Source organism: Lepidothrix coronata, unplaced genomic scaffold (assembly GCF_001604755.1).
Source record: "Lepidothrix coronata isolate B3197 unplaced genomic scaffold, Lepidothrix_coronata-1.0 Scaffold29, whole genome shotgun sequence".
NCBI lineage: Eukaryota > Metazoa > Chordata > Aves > Passeriformes > Pipridae > Lepidothrix > Lepidothrix coronata.
This window is the reverse complement of record NW_016690209.1, coordinates 4,187,063-4,208,094: the sequence shown is the minus strand read 5'-3', so window position 1 is coordinate 4,208,094 and position 21,032 is coordinate 4,187,063. Positions and strand designations below refer to the sequence as shown.

The 21,032-nt window shown below is 46.5% G+C and overlaps 1 protein-coding gene across 8 annotated transcripts in view; it reads right to left on the bottom strand.

Moving 5' to 3' along the window:
• Positions 1–21,032, bottom strand: part of LPP (LIM domain containing preferred translocation partner in lipoma) — a 319,465-nt gene that overhangs the window by 287,381 nt on the left and 11,052 nt on the right. For 4 of the 8 annotated variants that reach the window (XM_017810600.1, XM_017810598.1, XM_017810605.1 and 1 more), the window contains exon 2: positions 10,019–10,124. The gene's annotated coding sequence lies outside the window, so the exon portion shown is untranslated. Of the gene's footprint in view, positions 1–3,473; positions 4,561–6,309; positions 6,696–7,017; positions 8,041–9,425; positions 9,476–10,018; positions 10,125–12,278; positions 12,303–21,032 lie in introns of those variants that run through there. The other 4 variants (XR_001874025.1, XM_017810601.1, XM_017810602.1 and 1 more) reach the window with 4 other exon arrangements.

Below are 21,032 nucleotides of genomic sequence, written 5' to 3'. Positions count from 1 at the left end.
GGTAAATGATAAACAAGCCATCTCCCAGCATTTCAGGGTAGCTCAGTGTGGGTTCCCTCGGTGTTTGCCTTTCTTCCACTGCAAACTTAATCTACCTGTATGACTTTTTCTTCCTTATCTCTATTACAAGGTTATCACTTAAATTTATCACCATTTAAAAAAAAAAAAAAAAAAGTTGAGAAAGGGAGGTGAGGAAACAAAGGGCCTTTACCAGCCCTGCTCACCCTCAGCTCAAACCCTGAGATGTAGAGGAGCTTGAAGGAGCACCACAGGGGCAGACCACAGCCAGAAATAACTCACTGGAATTATTTCAAACCCCACATGCCTCAGTTCTATTCAGTTTTCAGTAGGTTTTTGGACGAGCAGACACTCTTGGCTGTTTTCTAGGGGAGCAATTATCAAATCTACATCCAATTCCACCAGCTGAGTGTGTGTCCACCTTTGAAAGGAAGCTGGAAAAGAGGGAAGTGGGTTGCTGAAATGAAAAGCTGGGATAAGGAAAAAGAAGTTATAAAGAAAAGATTACTCACAACAGACAGGACATCAAGAGGCAACTAAGAGGCAGCCCATGCTTCAAGGAATAAAAACACCACAACAGCGATGGCAAAATCCTCCACCCATGTCAGAGCCAATGCATCCAACTGGCTGGTTGTTTGGCAACAAACAATGCTCAAATGTGATGGGGGATTTGCATAGCAGGTGCGGCACTTCTCAGGAATCAATGTGATAAAATGCTCATTCAACCAAAAAAGAAAAAACAAACAAAAAATAAAGTACTTCCTAGACAGTTCACTGGGTTGAGATAAAGCACTATCTTTTAGTGTCATGAGAACCTAATTTGCCTGGGGTTTCCTAACTCCCTCAGCTGCTGGGGTCTCTGCACTCCTACACCACATGGATTTCACTCCCCACACACCAGCTCCTCACCTACATGAGGACATCACTCCAGTCACTTTGAAACACCCATCCCCAGTGCCCTCCCAGCTTTCAGAAATACTTCACTGGGAACATGCTCAAAAGCCACGTCCTTCTCTGTCCCTACAGTCTTAACAGCCTCTACAAGATTATCTGATGTAGCTTTCTGACACTCACATATCTTGGCGGAGAATTAGCTGATAACTGACACAGCACTGCGGGTAGCACACGTGTCAGGAAGCACAAGTGATAACACTGTTATGTTGTGAGAAACCTCATCCAGGCCCTCAGGAAAAATTACAGTTTTTGTTATTGGTTTCATCTGAACTCACCAGCTACCCTCAAGACTACACAACAAACACAAATGCCTTCAAGTAAATAATGGGAGGGGGGCATTCAAAACCCCCTGTGATTAGAGATGGTCACTGAGTCAGCAACAAGAAAGACACAATGAAAATTAAGAACAAAAGCCGAGGACAAAGCAATCACCTAGAAAACAACAGGAGATCACATAAGAATGTCAAACCAACAAGCACTCCTTCCTTTGCTCTGAATGCACCTTCATAGCAGCATTTCACCAGACAGAGATGGAAGACCTGGTGCTTAACACTGACCCTGGAGACTTGCCCAGAAGTTTTTACATCGCTCAGCACCCTGTGCATAAAAGGGCAGCAGTGGTGACACTCCCGGTGTACTCCCTCTGGCCAAGATGTCTGGCAGGTATAGCTAAAAAAGCTGGTTTGGGAAAATATTGCCTTTTTACAGCTTATCTCAGTACAGACAGCTGCCTCACACCTCTAGAAATAGCAGGATTTAACAGCCATGTTTGCAGGGACAGATTTTAAAGGTTCCATCTTCTAAGAAACAACCTACACATCCAGAAACAGGAGGCCAGATTTGTTTTGATACTGGAACCCCCTTCCATATGCTAAGCATGCCCACGGATTTGCAAAAACTCTGCTCTGAAAATGGGATGTTCATTCAGCAACAGGCGATAAGCAACTTGCATTTGCCTTCCTATAGAGTCTGTTCCCAGTGCATTCGGCAGCAATATAGCACATGATTAGGTTGATATTGCCTTTTGCTGAAAATAGTTGGCATTTTATAAGTAAAACAGTGGTGGAGGAGAGCATTAAACACTGGAAAAATAAGACAATTAACTTAAATATGAATACCCTGCAGGCCCAGCCAATCAGCACATCTCTGTTGTTCCTCTTAAAATGGAGCAAGCCAGGATCAGATCCCAAAGCACTGTTATGATTTGTTTGAGGTGATAAGGACTGAGCCACAGGATTTATTCCTAGGTCAGTCCCACAGCTGCAAACCCCAGCCCCAGGAGCCTGGAGAAGCTTCTTCAGCCCCCTTGACTCCATCGTGTTTGTGAGTGCAACAGTGATAATGTTATTTACCTACCTTTTAGCAATAACAAGCTTTTTTAGATAAAAAGCAAAAAATTCCCATGAATTTAAACACTGGAAGAGCTGATGCTAAAGATGTAAATGGCTCTAAATCTAACAAGACCTGGCAAAATTTCCATGGTACACCTTTTATTACCAACAGCTGGACCAGTTGTCTATAGCACCTTCCTCATCATGAGTTTTTTTTTAACTGAATGAAGGGGTACTAAAGACAACAACCTGCTGTGAAATGACCAAAACTCCCATGCAAACAACTCATTAGCAGTGTTCAAATGCAATTTAAATTACTAGTTGTTCAAGTGCTCCTCAATTTCATGGTAAGTTTCCAAGGAAAATTACATGCTATGTACTATTTAATTGATTGTTTTCTACTTCTTAACATCCATTTATTCCCTCCTCCTGTCTTTTCCTTAATTTCAAGGGATGATGATGACTTTTCAGGGAGGAAAGGGGAACAGCTATTGAAGTTGAAGAGGGATTTACCTGAAGAACAAGGATGTAGGAGGAAAGTGGCTGCCAAAACCAGGCAGCTTCACCAGAACTTGTCCCTTTGATATTTTTGCAGGAGAGGTATGAGGCAGCACAGTGCAAGGACTCTTTTCCTCTCCACCACAGGCAGCCAGTCTTCTGAAACCCGATATTTCTTTAAAACACTGTCATCCCCCACCATGACAAGCAGTAAGCACAGTTAACTATTCGAGGACATCGGTAAAGCAACAAGAGCAACCTGCTTCCTCCTTCTGGGCACACTAGTCCTTGAACCAACACATCCACTGGAGGCAAACAAGTTGTTCTCATCTGGGAGATCTCATCCCAAATGCAAATACCTAGCTTACAGGAGCAGTCTCCCCCCCCTAAAGCTGACTGAAGAATTAAGCTGTGAGTGAGACCTCCTGCTGCTTGCAACAGCTGGTACAGGAAAACGGGTATTATAAAGCTAATAACAACAGACATTTCTTAAAAGCCTGCACTCCACTCAGATCCCAGGAAAGAGAAGCCTCACAATTAGGTAAGGTGCCATCTGGAAATTTCTGAAGTAATGATACGTGATGAGATCATGTCATGCGCTAGCAACACAGATCAGCTTTATGAAATAGTCAATGCCACTTGGTTTACCTTTAAGCAACTGATGCAGAAATATTTTGTGCTCAGAAAAGTATGACTTTATTAGAGTAAGAGAGATGGGTTTAACAGTATCACTCTGCGCAAGGCCTCAAAGTGTCCACCTGTCTGCAGGAGCTGAGCATGAACCATCACATGGAATACTTTTCCCCAATTTGCCACACAGTGCCCTAGTCTCTATGCCTGAACACCAGAATAATGCTGCTTTTCTCAGTCCTCAGGCACGATTTAGTGTTTAAGGGCTCCAAAACCTTTGCCTAAAGAAATGCAAAGTATCAAATGTGCAGAGGCTTGTAACTTTCATCCCTTTCATGCCCACATGTGCTAGCCCCATGCTATCTGAGGCAGCTTCTCTTACCTGCCCAAGGGGTACATACATCCAGCCCTTAGTGCATACTAAACTCCCTCACAGCACTCCAGTCACACAGTGTTGGTGTCACCCCTTTGCCACATCCCATGCCCTGGATCAACCTGGGCAACAGCTGAGATGAAGGATGGGCTGCGAACCAAACCTCCTTACATGGGAGCTAAAGCAAGTCCTCTGTGTTTAACACATCTTTAACACATCGTTAGAAGTGATTGAGAGAAGCTTAAGAAAGGCAGGCATGGAACTCTCTGAGCTCCCTTGAGGTCCAGTGCCATGGAAGGCTTCTCAGACTCCAGTGTTTACTGGTGCCAGGCTAAAAAACCTTTAGTCAGCTGTATTAATTTACAAGGTCAGCCCTTAATGGCTCTGTTCCTGGAGCAGGAAAAAATCCACTGTGGATCCTGGTTAGCATCAGTGGTCACCGGATCTGTTCAGGTCCTGGAGAAACACCAGATGGAGAGCCCTGGCAGCTGCAGTCCCAGCTGGGCATCGTTCGTTCTCCGGAGCAACCCCAGCTCTGCCCAGCACCCATCAGGAAGGGGGCCATGGGCAGCACATGGGGAGCTCATCCTTCACAGACCATCCAGCTCTCAAGTCACGTCCTTGCAGTGATGGATGAGCACATGAACATTAAGAGTCACAACACACTTCCCCAGACTTGACAGACTAGCACTTCCAGAGCCCTGGTTTACAGCACCCAGGCACTGCTCATCCTTGTCTTCCAACAAACAGCCTGTCCTGGTGAGCAGGAAAGGGAGAAAATTGCGAGGGGAACAGAATATCATCATTTCCAATCCCACCATGCTGTTCCCAAAACACCAAGCTCAGCCACAAGCAGCTGGAGAAGCCTGGATGCGCCACATCCACGTGCCACCAGAAGCACAGCCCATGGCACAGGGCCATGTGTGCACACGCAGAGGCAAAGCACAGCACACAAGGAGCGACACAGACCACCCTCTCACTGCAGGAATTCCACAGCTTGGCACCACCATGCACAACAGACGGAGGAGTGGCTGCTGGACGAGTTGCTGGGCTGAGACTTCAGGTGCTGTGACAGCTCCATACACATTCCCAGTGCCCTGTTTCCTAACTCATCACCTCTCCTGCCTGTTCAGGCTGTACATGCTTTAGGACCGCAGTTCTTTCCTTTTCACTGGTACCAAGCTCAGCCCAGCCAGGCCCTGACTCCCAAAGCTCCAGTAATCCAAGCAGCTTGAAGTAACAAGAAAGAAAATACAGCTGAAGTCTACAAACCCTCAACACATCCCAACTGCAGTCCTTCACTTTTTGGGGCCTGGTGCTTTTTATCTCACATCCATCCTCGTGCAAACTAAGCCAATTATCTTCCCCTGTTCAGAACAATCCAGACAGTTTTGTACCTCAAGGACCTCCTACAAATCCACATCTCTGGAAAAACCAAACCTCACAATGAGTATTAATCCCTTTTTAAAAGGGCAAAAGAAAATCAATAAGAGGTTTAACTTTCTAACAAAGGTCTTAAATTTAAAATAGAGAGAGTATGATAGCAACGGGTTTGAAGCAGCCTAAAATACCAGTTAGCTGAGAAGATACAAGGATTACTAACCAGCAGTGGGAACTATAAAGGAGTTGTCACCAATGCCCCTTTCAAAGTAAAAGGACAAAGTGCAGTGCCTTCCATTTGAGGTGCAGGAGTGGCAGCTACATAACCCCCAGAGCAGCATTAAAAGCACTCTATGCATGTTACATGCTCCAAATGACAAAAGTAATGCAGGATGGTGGATCTCTGCTCCCGATTCCCCGGCATGGTTTTAGCTGCCATGAACAAAACGGGAAGCAGAGCATCTTCCAGGTTCCCCCCACGTCCCTGACTGTCTGGATGAACTGCAGCTTCCTTTCAGGAAAGAGAAAGGGGGGGGGGAAGGAAAAAAAAAAGAGAAGCAGCCAGCTACAATATCAGACAGATTAAAAACTTCACACTAAAGAAAAATACAGAACAACAGGAAAAAACAGACACTGAAACTTTATCCAGTAGCTAAATATTAACATTTTACACATATTACAGTAGTTAAATATTAACATTTGAGAGAAATATATCCATGCATTATGCAGCCTTTTTAACACACACTCTTGCTTAAGAGACAGAAATCGTACATAAGCTATGTTTTCCTTGCTGACCACATGCATATATACTCATTTAACTCTACAGTGCTCTGCTGCCTTGCTGCATTAACCAATGAAACTAAAAGGAAGAGCGTGACGGAATGGGAGCTGGCTTATATTATCTTTATACCTACTCCTGAAGAAACATTTTGCCTTTGAGAACAATCCACTAAGTCATCTTTCCCTACTACAGAAGGTTTCATTGGGTCCCTTGCTGTTGACTGGTGATCCACACGCCTGTCTCCACCAGCAAGGCAAACACTTTGATGCAATCCATCTGACTAAACAACACACAAAAAAAAAAAAGTCCCAAGTTGCTTGCTGAAACAGCAACGATGCACTTACCAACATTCAGGCAAGCTCCTTCATTAACACGCTTCCCTCTCGAGCAGATCAAATTTAGAACAAGGTCCAAGAGCAAGAGAGAACTGAAAACTGACCACAACAAGCTTCCAAAACAAGAAAGGGGGGGATAAAAAAAAAAAACCTTACTACAGGAATTCAAATCCTGCTTCCACCAGACCCTGAGTCACCTCCCCTCCCTTGCAATAGATCAGAGCAATGGGTAAACATTTCCAAATATGGAGATCAAAACTCCAAAGGATGTCAAAAAAAAAAAATCACCCTTCTCTCCCTGGCTTTGGCACCAGGATGACTTGCCCCTCTGAAGCATAAGCTGAGCACATTGCCTTTGCTGACCTACACACAGCCTGGTCATGGGGCCCCATGTCACCATCTTGAACTATGCTTTGGAGGCTACTGGCTCGATGGGTGACACTGCATCTCTGTTCCCTCCCAGGGATGCACAGGAAGATGCAATGGGAGCAACTGCAGGAGTCACTGCTCTTTGCCCCTTGAAAGAAACCTCTCTCTCATCTCTCAACTCATCAGCAGCAAACTCATAGAACTACTTTTTAGAGTGTTCTTTGAAGGCAAATAGGCAAACTCAGGCTGTGGTTATAGCACCAATAAGCTTGGCATCAGAAAAGGCAAGGATCAACCCTCCGTCACACCAGAGAGGTCCTGCTGTCACATCCCACACCAGCTGCTCACCTGGCACAGGAAAACCTCCCCTGATCTGGCTCATCGAGCTGGTGCTTTGTAAAACATGTGTCCCTGCAGAGCCTGCATGCACACCAGAGCAATATTCCCGTGCCAATGCTCCCATAAGCATCAGTCCTCGGCTGCAACGGCTGACCTGCAGGCAGCAGGGAAGTGACTACGCCTGCCAGCATAGGACAACAGCCTCCTGGTAGCCGCAGCCATCGCTCCAGGAGCAGGCAGCCTCTCAGGAATGTGCAAAGCACGACATTTTCAAGGGGAACAGGCTGCCGAGGCGAGGCGATCCAACCAGACCAGAGTGATTCCCCAGCACCACCCACAAGATGCTATTGAATTTATAGGGAAGGAATTCCAGAGCTGACTCTGCCCATGTATGGCCAAAACAAACTGTAAAAAGCGACATTATAGTACATCTGGCTTCCACTGGTGCTGAAGCACAGGCTTCAGGAGGAGCTGCGTTGACAGAGGCTCTATAATTACCTCCAGTAACTGAGCAGGGGTCAGGCAGCAAGAGTTTAGCACCCGCTACCACAGATGACAGAAAACATGTAAACCTTTGCTTTAGAAGACAACAAAGTTTCCTGCTTTTAGAATACAAACCACATTTAACACAGTGTTACACTGCTATCACTGCAAAAAAATAAATCTTGCCAGAGAGCACCAGCACACGTTCATTACACTGGTAGTCCTAAAGGCAGCTTTAAAGAGCCAACAGTCCAAGTGGCACTAAGTGGTACATGAGGACAACCTCAGTGCATTGCAGGTTGGGACTAGCTCTCGATGGGTAGCTGATCAATTATTTTTCAAAAAAACCACTAAAACCTCCCCCAGAGCTGTGTGTCCAGCTAGCAGCAGGGCTACCAGGAGAGCTTTCTCCATGGTCAGAAATAGGAGATATTCTGAGCACTGCAGTCACTGCGCAAGAAAATGCTCAAAAACTAAGGTAAGAAGGGTCAGTAGGTGCAAGTTTTATGAATTTGGACTCTGTTTTCCAGCCCCTTGCAGAAAACAATTCTCAAGGTATTGCTTCTTGCAAGGACAAACAGTGGAATGAAGTAGAGAATTATCTAAGTCAAGAAAGGGAACCAAAGCGTGGAAGAGGAACACCTGGAAGAGCATAAACCCCACCACAGGTGTGCACCAGCCCTTACAGCTCTGGGATTCTACAGCATGAACAGATCAAAGTTCTCCCTAACAGATAAATGCCACCACCTCGCCTGCCCTGCCAGCAGGGGAATATTAGCTGTGTCAGCGAGAGAGGAAAGGGCTTACGGAATGGGAGAGGAATGCAGGCTGCAGTGGCACACACGGAGGGGACAGGGAAATGAAACCCAGGGGAATGTGGGTTGCTCACACTGCCTCTGTATTTGCACAGGGGTCAAGCAGGGTACGTTTTACGGCTCTTGGGGTTGAAACCTGGGCCTAATGCTTTTGTGACCTTAGAGGGACTCCCATGTCAGAAACAAATATAGCTGTTAGAGGGGGTGAGAGCTCAGGGGTCTGAGCACATGAGGACAAGCTCCTGGCAGGCAGCCCAGTGCTGCTTTTCAATATGTGCAAGTTGTACCCATCGGACCGGGAATGAGCACGTGTCTCTTCCGAGCAGCATTTGCTCATGGGAGACCCACAGTGCAGCTACTCCCCCAGCTTCACGTTCCCCAAGACAGCACTAGGATCTCCCTTCCATTTCCCAGCTGAAATGACATTATACCCTCTCCCTTTTTACTGTGCTTACTTTAATCAGAGGTACCAAAGCATAAGCTGTTGTTCAGCACCTCTGCTGCAGAGCACCTTCTACCCCAAATGACACAGAGGAGAGAAACAGAGGGACAGACACATCTGTGTCCATCCACAACCTCACCAGGAGCTCCCTGCTACATGGCAACACAAATCCCCTTCCTTGCCACAGTTCTAAGGCTGGGAAGTGAAATCTTGGGGGCTTGGGAATAAAATCCAACTCAAGCCTCCTGCACAGCAGTACAGATCATTATAAAGCAGCCGCTGGGTCAGGCGCGGCTAATTTCATTTAAATGACATTACATAAGCAAGAGGACTGAGAATATTTGATTCATAAAAACATCTTGAAGGGGCACAGAGAACAACCTGCGTGGCTTACAGAACACAGGGACTGCTGCAGCATCACAGGGACACAGACCACGTAATGCAGACAGCAAGGACCACGGATGCTCATACATACACATGCACAACTACACACGCAAACTCCTGCTCCCCTCCACCATGCACAAAAGCAGACTTAGGACTTGCAAGCTGAAGTCCTGTGCAGCCAAAAGCCAGCACAAATGTTTGTGACAGTTCCACAGGCAAAGGCAAAAACCGGGTGCAGGGGAATAAATATAGAAAGAAGTCAGGCAGGCAAAGCAGGTGCTGGCTTGTAGAACCTTGGCCAGAAAGGCTTCCCAGGAGGTTGAATCTGGTAGTTTTGCAACAGCTCCACAGAAAGACAGAAGAGACAGAAAGAAAAAAAAAAGAACATGAATGCATATGCATTCTTTTATCACCATATATAGCATATACGGACATTTGGTATATACACCCCCAAGCTCTCATATGCCACTGTATAGTACATACTATGTACGTATTGCCATCGTTGTTTCCATGTGCCTACACTTGTAGTGTGTGTGCGTGTGTGTGTATGTATCTGCATTTCTGGTGCATGTATTTGTCATTACCCCCACATCGCCCATCCGTGCGTGCTATGACACAGCGCACCACTCAACAGAGCACGTCTGAAGCCTCAGCACCATAGCCTGGAATGACTTTCGGACACTCACAGCTTCTCACTGCTGAGCCCTTCCCCACCAAAGCCTCTGGGTGTAAGCACCACTAGGGAACCATCAGTTTGTCTGCTCTTTCCCAATGATCCCACTCCCCCTCCAAACTTTGAGAACCATGGACAAGGTGCCACTGTCAGAAAAGGCATGACGTCCTTCTGAGAAGTTGCCCCCTGTGCCTATGAATCATGTTTACGTACCAGTTCTCACGCTGCACAGCCTTACTGGTGGGATGAACTCAGAGCAGGGCGTTTGGAAACACGCAGGGCTCCGCCAGACTCACGACTTTGGGTTTCTTTCCCAGCCCTGCAAAGAGAGAGACACTCAAGTGATGCACACTGGATGGGCCTCCCGACGGCTTGTCTCCAAAACTTGCAGTTTAACCCACACAACTTCTGGGAAACATAGCATTTTCCTCCCCAGCTTTCTTAAGCAGAAGCCTTCAGACTCCTGGACTCCTTTCAGCACCCCCAAAAGCAAGCCCCACCACCCGGAACTGGGCTAACAACCAACAATGACTAGAAATGTCAGATGCCACAGCTTGGCCAACAACTCACACCTTCTCAAGCCACCACTTCTTTACTGCTCTTAATGCCACTGAGAAGGGGGAGGGACAAGGAGATGCAAAATGAGGCATAAATTAAAGAGAGCAGGATGAATCCATCACTCATCTCCCTGACCTCAGACACAGTGAGGGAGCTAGAAGGCATCATCTAATGCGTTTTGAAGCTCATGGGGTTCACCATTACTGTGAGCAGAGCTACACCCCCAGCCCTCCCCCTCAGCACAGCCTTTTTTCTAAGGAGCTCTGCCCATTGGGGACTGTCTCACTCTTTCCTGTAGCTGAGAAGCAGACACTACCCTTTCTTGATGTGACCAGCTCAGTGTTGTTTTTTCCTTTCTGCAGAAGATGAAGGTAGAGCAGAGGGGACAACCAGGCCATGTGACCACCATCTTGAACGTGGCATGCCAGGACAAGTGGCAGGGTGCAGCCCACGGAGACCAGCAGCATCTGAATCGCACACTCCTTCCTGCCCCCAGCCAGCATCCCCTCTCAGCCACATGCTGGTCACTCTGACAGCCCTATCTCAGCCCATGACAAGCACAGGCTTGGCCTGTCATCTCAGCTCAGCAGAGAAAGTTACTGCTCTGTTGTAACTACGGAAAAGCTCAGTTCAGACTTGCATTTGTTGTACCTGTGCTGCTCATGAGAGTTCACGTGAGCCCACAGATCTACAACCAACATGCAGCAAAACACAAAAGCGTCTTTGTGGCTCACAGTCCAGGTCCCTCCTCCCTGTCACACAGCGAAATGCCTTCCTGCCCCTGCCAGCACCTCTTGTCTCCCATGCCACACTTGTTGCCACAGCAGCCAGGAGAGCAACAGGGCTCTTGCCTCTCCCAAGCAGTGGAAGATCTCCACTATGCCAACACCACAAGAGCACACAGACCTTCAGCCTGTTCCAGCTCAGTCCCATGGTCCCTGTGGTGGCACCCATCCCTGATTCCCCACAGGGATGGGCAGGTATAAAAGTTCCCAAGACCATCAATGCTCCCATCAGGTGTGATGAGGACAAATTCAACCGGAGATTGCAATGGCCTCTCCCATTCACTGCAGGCTTGGGATGAAGATGAGTAACTTCAGGGTTTTACTGCTGATGAACTCAGCCAAAAAACAATTTTTCTTCATCCATCAATGAGGAGACAAGTACAAGCAAATATTATGGTTCTGCATGTTTACTTTTCATTTAAAAATGATGTAGAGTTACATACAATTTAGGTCCTTCCCACAGGCTCCTGGCAAAATGCCCTTCGGTCTTATCTGCAAAGGCAGAAGACAACAACATCCCCCTCTGGTTCCAACACCATTTCAGTTCAACTCACAACAGCACCTCCAGGAGCTCCAGGTAAGACAATACTTCTTGGGAACCAACCTGTGTTTAAAAATCTTGGCTCAGGATTGTGTCTCTCAGGTTTAATTCACGAAACATTTCCAAGATCAGTGATAGGACTTGGCTAATTGAACTGTGTCTTCCTGGCTTTACTTTCCACACCAGCTATCCCCGTCACCTTGTGACATAATGATCAGAAGCAGTTCATTCACCCACTGGCTGACAATATTGATGCTATATTGTTGACAGTAAGAACCAGTATTTCTCAAGAAAAAAATAAACATAAATTTAACACACAAGGGGAATATAGAAAGCACTTTTTCCTATTTGCAGATTTAAATCTAAAACCAGTAGTTTACAATGCCTGAATTTAAGCATCAATCGTCTGTTATGGCTTGAGTTTTCTTAGATTGTTCAGATTTTTCAGGAATGGACAGTTGAAAACCTCTGCAAGAATTCCAAGTTTCAAAGAGCAGCAGTCAGCACTTTCAGAAAAGCATAACTTTACTGTGGCCACGTAGAAATGGAAGTAACCAGACACCCCAATCCATTTAAATGAAAATCTTACCTGTGAAAATAATTTCAGCAAGTGCTAATTACAGTTATCACAACGGCCTGGTTAAATGGCAACTGTTTTTCTAACTACTCAAAAGCTGCATTCACTTTTAATTTCCTTTACACTTGAAAGTGTTACCAATATTCAGAGCCTGTTTATTATTATTATTATTATTGTTTTTTAAATCAGTATAGCTGTACTTGTTGAAACCCAAGTGCAAGCACCAGTTGAACTGGGATAAAGCAGCCTTGTGCTGGGATCCTTTGTTCCATTCCTTCATGAAGCAGATGGCTCAACCTGACAGCCACAAGGAAAATTGTCATTTTAACTGTTCCAGTCACCAATTTTTAAGCACAGACAAGCTCTCAGCCAGTCAGCCATCAGCACAAACTGACATGGGTCCCCCCTGTATGATTGGCAGGTGCACGAACAGTTCCCCAGACGCCAACCTCATTCAATCTGACCTTTTCATTTTAAATGAAAACCACTTAAAAGCCTGCCCTGTTCTGACATACGTCTTTTTATGTCTTTCCCACTCTGTGCCAATATATTTGTTATTTTCTGGCCAAAGTTCCCAAACTAAGAAATCTCATGTTATCTCCTCCACTGCCAGAGCCCTGACCCTCAGGCGCTCTGGCCACTACCAGCACCAAGGGAGCCATCTGAGGTCTCCACATTCTCACACACTGGAAAATTGGACCCCTTACATACTCCCCTCAATTTGGAGTCCAAATCTGACTTAAAATTCAGCTTATATAAATCAGTAGCGTCGCACTTGAACACAGCCACATGGAGATGGGCTCCTCTTTCTACCCTGGGACACTGACACACGCAGGATCCGGCCCTGTGTTTGCTTCTCAGGCTTCATATATTAAAATTAAACTGCTCAATTCAAAGTTATCTAATAAAAAGATCACACAAGACAATAAAAGCTGGAGACGTGTTTCCTCTGCTCTGCTGCCAGCGGCAGCACCTGCTCGGGGAGTCACCACTACGAGCAGCCTGGCTGCTGCCTTTTGGGAGGCCAGATCCTGTGCTGGTGCAAAGCAGTGGCTGTGAATAGCAAGTTTCAGTCCTCAAGGAAGCACACACCCCTCATAGATAGTACTCGGCACGGGGCTGCTTCCAAATCCACCACAACCCATGTGTCAAAATTAGCCATAATGGGACTTACAACTTCCGAGCTCCTGGTCCAGCCCTAGTCCTGGAGGAAGGTTGATGCTGGCCACAGCACAGACAATCAGCTCCAAGGGGGAAAATGAGCTCCCATAAACTCCCTGGCAGCCCCTACGTGCTGCAGGGCACAGAGCCTGGTGCTACAGCATTGCCCTGCAGGAGCCACAAGGTCCTGCAGCAGTGGACAGGCTTAGGGACCAGGGGACACATCTGTGTCTTTGCTGCCACACTTGATTTCCAGGTTTGTTCTGGGGTTCATTAAATGTGACTAAAACAAGAAGGGGAAAATGAGTTAGGAGAGCGGGGGGGAAAGGAGGAGAGAACACTCCAGCTGCACACCAGCACAGAAGGAATAGGATCCAATTTGTACTGAAGGGATGGCATCCCACTCTCCAAGAGATTGCTGTATTACAGAAAATTAAAAGATCATTTGGAGCAGAACAGATTTAAAGAGAGGCTGAGCAAGCTGCGAGACAGCCCTACCTAAAACATCCCAGCAGCCAGGAGTCACCCTGAGCTGGAACCACTGGGCTACGATAGTTGGGAAACAACCCAAAAGCAGGATCAGCCACGTTGCACTCCTGTTATTTTAAATGCCCAAAGACAGAAAGGAAAAAAGGGTGGCTAAGGAATGAGAGGAATCAGCACATCTATGCCAGAAAGCCTGCAGGTCCCAAGCTGGAGCAACCTTTCAGCGGCTCCCCATCACTGCCAGCAGTGCTGCCTGTGATTTACACGTCTGTAACTGACACCAGGATTGGATCCCGTATTTTCAAGCACAAACTACTGGCCTCACGCTGTTCGCACTCCCTCAGTCTACTGGAAATGGAAGATTTGCAAAACAGCCTCACTGATTCTGATTTTTATTTTCACTTTTTTCTTTTTTCCCCCCACCATTTGCTGTCTGCATTTCGCTAAGCCTGGTCAGAGAGACCCTGAGCAAGAGGGGGGCAGTTTCACTTTCTTCCTCAAACGCAGCCCAGCTTCTTTACCAAACAAGGATAATCGACTTTGTTTTCAAATACTCATGCAGTATCAGAGCACCACAGAGCTTGGGTTTCAAACAAAGGACAACATTTTGCAATCCAAAAAACCATGCCATTTGCTCACTCCCCAAGGAATGGCCACCCTCACCAGGCAGCACCAGCAGAATGCTGCCCTAACATGCCACTCACATCTTATGATGCTCAGTCAAGAAAACCAGATTGACAGTGCCCAGGAGAGCAGAGAAGTGCTGTGCCCCAAGATAGAGGGGCAGGAAGGTGCCTGGCTGTCCCCACTCCCAGCCCAGGGTCTTCTGCAGCCCACCTTTAGGCTGAGATCTCCTAGGGCAGAGATGGCATTTTAGTGCATGTTTGCTCTGCCAAGTCTAAGGGGTTTATTATAAAGTTTTATTATAAAGGATAATGTTCCTTTAACCATTTAGGTTTTAAATGGCCAAAATTTGAAGGCAGAGGACACCTTGTCCAAAGCTTGCTCAGGTGCTACCACCATGAAACCCTTGGCACCACGGCAGGCCCTCTTATCACTGTCCTTAAAACCATTTGTAAACGAAACTTTTAAAATTTAGAGCCTACACGACCAGACAGTCTTCGTGTTCAAAGCTTAGATTTTATCCAGTTTGGGCCAGATCATTTGAAAATAGCAACAAATAGCTGGCAGGCAACTGGAATCCACACTCCTGTGCCCACGTGGTCAGCCTTGGTATTTTTGAAAGCATTATAATTCATGGAGACATTTAAAAAGCACAATCAACCAGGACAAGTAAATCTCTCTGGTTTAGAAATGTTTGCCCCCTCCAAGCATTAGCCATCCTCTTTCACCTTTATATCCTAGTAGCAAACCAATCCAGTTTCAGCCTTGGAAGAAATACCTTCAGGTGGATGAGGATGTATTAAAACCAGAAAAGTTTCTCAGGGTTGCTGCTCCTCTTTCCAAACAGCTGGATAAAGAGGCCAAGGAAGCATACTCCTTCAAGAAAAAAAAGGAAAAAGCCTGGATGGGGCAGAGAGGCCTAGGTAAACATGGACACGAGGCAATAAGCCAGCAGAGTGTGAAGCGGCCTCACCACTGACTGCGTTTCATGAAAACATTTTTGTTTTCAACAAATGTTTTTATTATCACAAATAGAAATATAGGAAAAAACCCAAGGTTTTTTTCCTTTACAAAACAAGAACTGAGTTGCAAGCTGACGTTTCCTCAGAAAGCTCCATTTTGAGAACAGAGCCATTTATTCCAAATATAGATAAAAAATTCTGGAGCAATTCTGACAAGCCCTAATAAATGCTCTTATTACATCTGAAAGCTAGGAGGACCACAGAAGCCTATGTATGCATCTGCCTTCTGAACAAGAAAGTACCATTACTTCCATCATAGATGGGGACTGAGACATGCAGAAAATACATTAAAAAGCTGGTTTAGTTCCTAAATTACCCCAACTTCAGCTGGAAGCCAGACTCCTCATCAAATCTGACCCTTATAGGAGAGGGGAAAAAAAAAAAATATTATGGGCAGTGTTTGAAGCTATGCTTCATGCTTTTCCTGGGAAAGTGGCCTGCTACCACAGAGCCCCCACTCCCAGTCTGGGATGGGGAGGGATGAAGGCAAGGGTGCTGCCCCTTGCTTTGCTGTGGGATGACACACCTTTGCTTTGTGGCATAACACATGCTGTCACCATCACACAGAGCCACTGGACTTTCACCACAGACAAAGATGCTGTCCCTCTTCTTCCCCAAAGGACACCTGAACACCACCACCACCACCACCCCTGAGGTGTGCAAATCTCAGGCTGACACCAATAACTAGAAAAAAAGGAGACTGAGAAGGTCTCCAGCTTACACAGCAGGAGGACAATGGGAAGGAAAGGCAATCCTAATGCCCCGGCTCAGCAGGAACATGCACATGCCATCCCACAGCATAGCTGCCAAACGCCCATCTATCTCAGCACAGTGACCTGGTAATCTCCCTGCAGGATGACACACAGCTCCATGCACTTCCTCTGCACCCCCAAAGGTGACAGAGGTGAGGACAGCACATGGCTGCCTGGCACCCAGCCCTATACACACTCCCATCCTCCTGGCTTAGGCTCAAGCAAAGGGAAGGTGGCAGAGCCATCACCTTGTGCAAGAGAACCAGCACACAGACTTCCATGGGAATTCTCCAGATTATCCTCCCATCAAAGGAGCTTAATTAATTGCCTATAAAAGGGGGCTGTGATTTATCACATAACTTTTTAGCACAGTAAGTGCAACTATTGTCACATCTTTCCTCTTCTTAAAAATAAAGGATAAAAAGCCTTTAACCCCTCTATGCCATTGTGCCTTGTTGACCTGAGAAGTATATACACTGGACTTGCACTGCTTTATTATTTGCCTACAGCATCAACAATGACTGTAAAATTGAACCCCTGAACCTGTGTGATTTGGTTCACTTTTCCTGTTTCTCAGTGAAAATAAAGAGGTTTCTGGTTTGCAGAATGGCAAAGTTCACAATTACACATCACTCAGCACCCCTACTGGATCTCACTGGTGCTCACAGGGGGAGATCGTGCTTCTTCCCATGTACCTGACAGTTTGACAGCACAAAGTTTTCTTGGGTTCTAATTCTCTGTATTCTTTCAAGAGTTTGCCACATGATATCCTCCAACCTGCTACACCAGAGCGCTGTACTCCAGAAGAGCACATATCTATTTGTTTGAAACATTAGCTACTGTGTGTGAGTGCAACATCACACCAAAGGTACAAACCACTTGAGACCAGGAAAGGTCTCTCCAAACTTCTTCTGTCTTGCTGGTGTGATTCACAGGAGCATCTAACAGCATAACACCACCATCATACCTGTCCTCACCTACTCCTACCCTACGATACTGAGCTTGTCAGCAGGAATTTTGTCACCAGCCCTGAAGCCAGCACTTGTTATCGAGCCAAGTGTTTTTATTTTTCACTTGGTGATGGGGAAAAACAGAAGGGAACTGTAGAAGCTTTTGGAGACAAAGATCTCTCCAGGACTTGCCAGACAATATTTTCAAAAGACTGACTTGGCACAGCATCAAGGAAGTTGGCATCCAATGTGCTAGCAAGACCAGCTCCATGCCAGCCATCAGCCAGGCTCAAGGAGCGTTAGTGACTGCAGTCAGGAAGACAGACTAATACCGCACCTCTCAAATGGGGTACAGCCATGTGCCTGGTCACCACCCAAGAAGGAAACACAGAATAAAATGGGGGGAGACCTCTTTGAGCAACTGCAACATCAGTGGCCAAGCACAAGTCAGCACATGCCAAGACTGACCACGCAGCAGTGCGTGAGATACCACAGTTGGCCCTCAGCCTAGAAACTTGAGACACCCGTGGGAGGTTGCGTGGGAAGAGCTGGTAAGAGAAGACTATGTCCTATCAAGGCTGTGAATCTGCACATTGCACACAGAGGCTCAAAGCAGCCCCACATAAGCCATTTGCCCATAGCCACCATATATCGTTACAACCCCCAGAAACACAGATGACTTGATCACCAGGTCTTTATGAGCATTCACAGAGACCAGAGAAGGTCAAGAGAGCCATCATCCAGCATCAGGGGACAAGCATAGCAAGCTCAATGGAAACTTGACAGGCCAAAAATGACTGCAGTCACAGAGGACCAGGGAGAACTCGCTTGTGTCGCCCTCTTTTTCTGAGGCTCTCAGAGGTGACAAAACCTCTGACCTTCGATTAAACCATACTACTCTCACAAGAGGGGGCGGCTTAGGGGCTCAGGAATTCAATAAGAAACTGTTTATCTCAAGGTCGTGGGTTCATACCCTCTTCAAGTTCTCTTTTCTTAGTCAATTAAAACAGGAGACTCGATCTGCATTAAAAAACCTGTTGCTAAGGGCACAGCCAGATACTGCCTCATCAAACAGGCAGACTAAGAAAATACAGCCCCATTGCTGCTCCTTGAACGTCCCACAGCAGAGCACAGAAACTTTGGGAATGCTCCCTGTATGAAGTGAACAAGACTCACTTTTGTACCCAAGGTAGGAAAGCAAAAGGGGGGATTGCAGACGAGTGGACACTGCTGCCATCACCAACTTCCTCAGCAGGTCAGGCACATCCATCTGCAGAGCATTATGAATGGAGCTGATCCTGTCTCAGCCTCTGAACCTAGTCCTGGGAGATTCCTGCCCATCCCTCTATCACTCCTTTGAGAGCAAGGATGTTCAGCCAGTGACTGCTGCCCAGACAGCAATTCCTCCTACCCAGCTGACGCTCAGAGGCCTAAGCCCCACCACAACATAACAGTGGGAATAAATAGCAAATGCAGAGAAGTGCTTCTGTCTTTCCACCTACAGGGCAAACAGCAGTCACAGAGCTCCAGGCCCTGATTCCAGGGAGCCCAAGCACTTTGAACTGGACACCTTTCAGCCCTCAACCCAGCAATGACATTGGACAACCCTGCCCATTTGCACTGAAGGAGCACAAGGAACACAAACACTTGCATGGGCACTCAGGACCAGCTGAAGGGAGAAGACCCTCTGGCCTCCTTCTGCTGCAGGCCCAGTCCCAATCATGGCAAAAATATGACAGAGGCAGAGGCTGAGCAAATAGAAAGGAGAGAGGACACCTTCCCCAAAGCAACACATGAATCAAAGTTGATGTGTATCTGAAACCAATTACTGATAGAAACCAAACTATCTAGGAACTGGGGTTCCTGGTAGTGAGTACACACAGTCAAAACCTTTTTCTGTTCTTGTTGGTTTTTAGCCCATAAAAAGTCAAGATAAAAACATGCTTCAGCACACAGGGTGCACGCACTCACCTCTATCACCTTTAATGGCTTTCCACTGAGAAAACACATCCTCCCACCCCAAATGCAATTATTAGGTTAATAAAATTTTTCATCACCCAATTCTTTTCCTATACTTACCTTTTGGTCCAACAGTAGACAAAGGATTCAAGCATAAACTCCCCGTGCACTAAGACAGAGCTGCTGGCCCTTACAGGGCCCCTCCCATGCATCATGGCCAGTGAAAAGTAACATGGCAAAACGAAGGGGTTTAGAAACAGATAGGAAGCCATCAGAGTTTCCTTCCATTCACCAACGATGGTAATTATTTTGGAGAGGACTACATACCCTTTTGGCTTTTAATTAGTGGCAAACCAAGTTAACATTGGTTCATATGAGCAAGAAACTATTAGAGGTTACAGATCCGCAGCCAAGGAAAACAAATCTGTACCAGTCCTTCAACCCCAGAATAACTTTTGATTGTCAAGCACAGTTACCACAGGGATGGATAGCTTCTCCTGCAAGCTCCTCACTCAATTAAACTAATGCAGACAAAAAGGGCAGGCAGCAGCAGCCGGCAGCACGGGGCGAGTTGGATGCACGCACTTGATGCAGTGAAGTGACCGCCACAGGTTCATAGTGATGAGGGACAGGAGGAGCAGTCCACAGCCTCTGTCATCACAGGAGATACCCAAGGCTTGTCCTTGAGATGCTGAACAGCAAAAACTAGCAGGATCTGTGACCTGAGGAGACTTCAGGAAGTGTTACCTGAGAAGACAGAAGCACACCCTGATATACAGAGCTTCATGGAAACTGAGTGAGGAAATACCTAAGGAAAGTCCTTGATTTATTAGTAATCCAGAACTATCCTACTGCTGCCCCCACTACTCCATTTAGCAGCCTTATAATTATGACTCTGTCTGAAAAATCAAGACAGCCACACAGCCAGAGCACAAAATAGAGGCCAGGAGAAACACGTATGATCTCAGTCCTTCTTGAGAACTTGAATCACAAACTGGAGACTCCAGAGACAATTCCAGCATAAACAGCCACTTCAGCAACACACATCCACATAACCTGCTTGACCTCAGAGGTGTTAGAGCTTGCAACTACACATTCACACTCGGGGAAAGAGAGGGAGGCAACTAAAGGATGCAGGTCAACCAGGAGCATCATGACTTCTCACACAACCACCAAGAAGTGGGTGCATCAGCACATGAACAAAAGTAGGCAGCAAGCAAAATCCACAGCTCCTTCAACTAGATTTTAATAAAGTTCGAGTGTGTAAACATATTGTTAAATCCCATTCTCCCTCAAAAACTAAAAGAAGTTTTGCCTTTGATGTCAATGTAAGACCAGTCTGGCCCTTGCAGAACAGCCTGAGGCAGTGGCAGCAGCTGCCCTGCAGAGCTGAGCCCACACAGCCACCAATCCATACAGCTCCAATGGGCTCTTTCAGCAGGTGTTACTGGAATCCTGGGCATCTCTCTAGCAAACTGCAATGATACTTAACTTCCTTATGGGCTCAGGAGGCTGCCAAACATCTGCTGGGATTAGCTGGTTCGTGTTTGTGAAGTGCACACAAATGCTAGAGTAAGGAAGGGGCTGACCTATTTATGGATGTGAATGCTGGACCAAGACCCAAGCCCACACACTGTATTTGCATATATGGCTGTATCTCCCTTGACAGATTTTACTGTTTTAGGATGGAGACATGAGATGTCACCTATTGCCTACAGCCTGCTTCTGGTCACTGCTAACTTAAGTGAGTCATACTGCTCCCCTCCTCTGCTTTACCTCATCCAAATGCACAACTGATTTTTGCTAACAAGC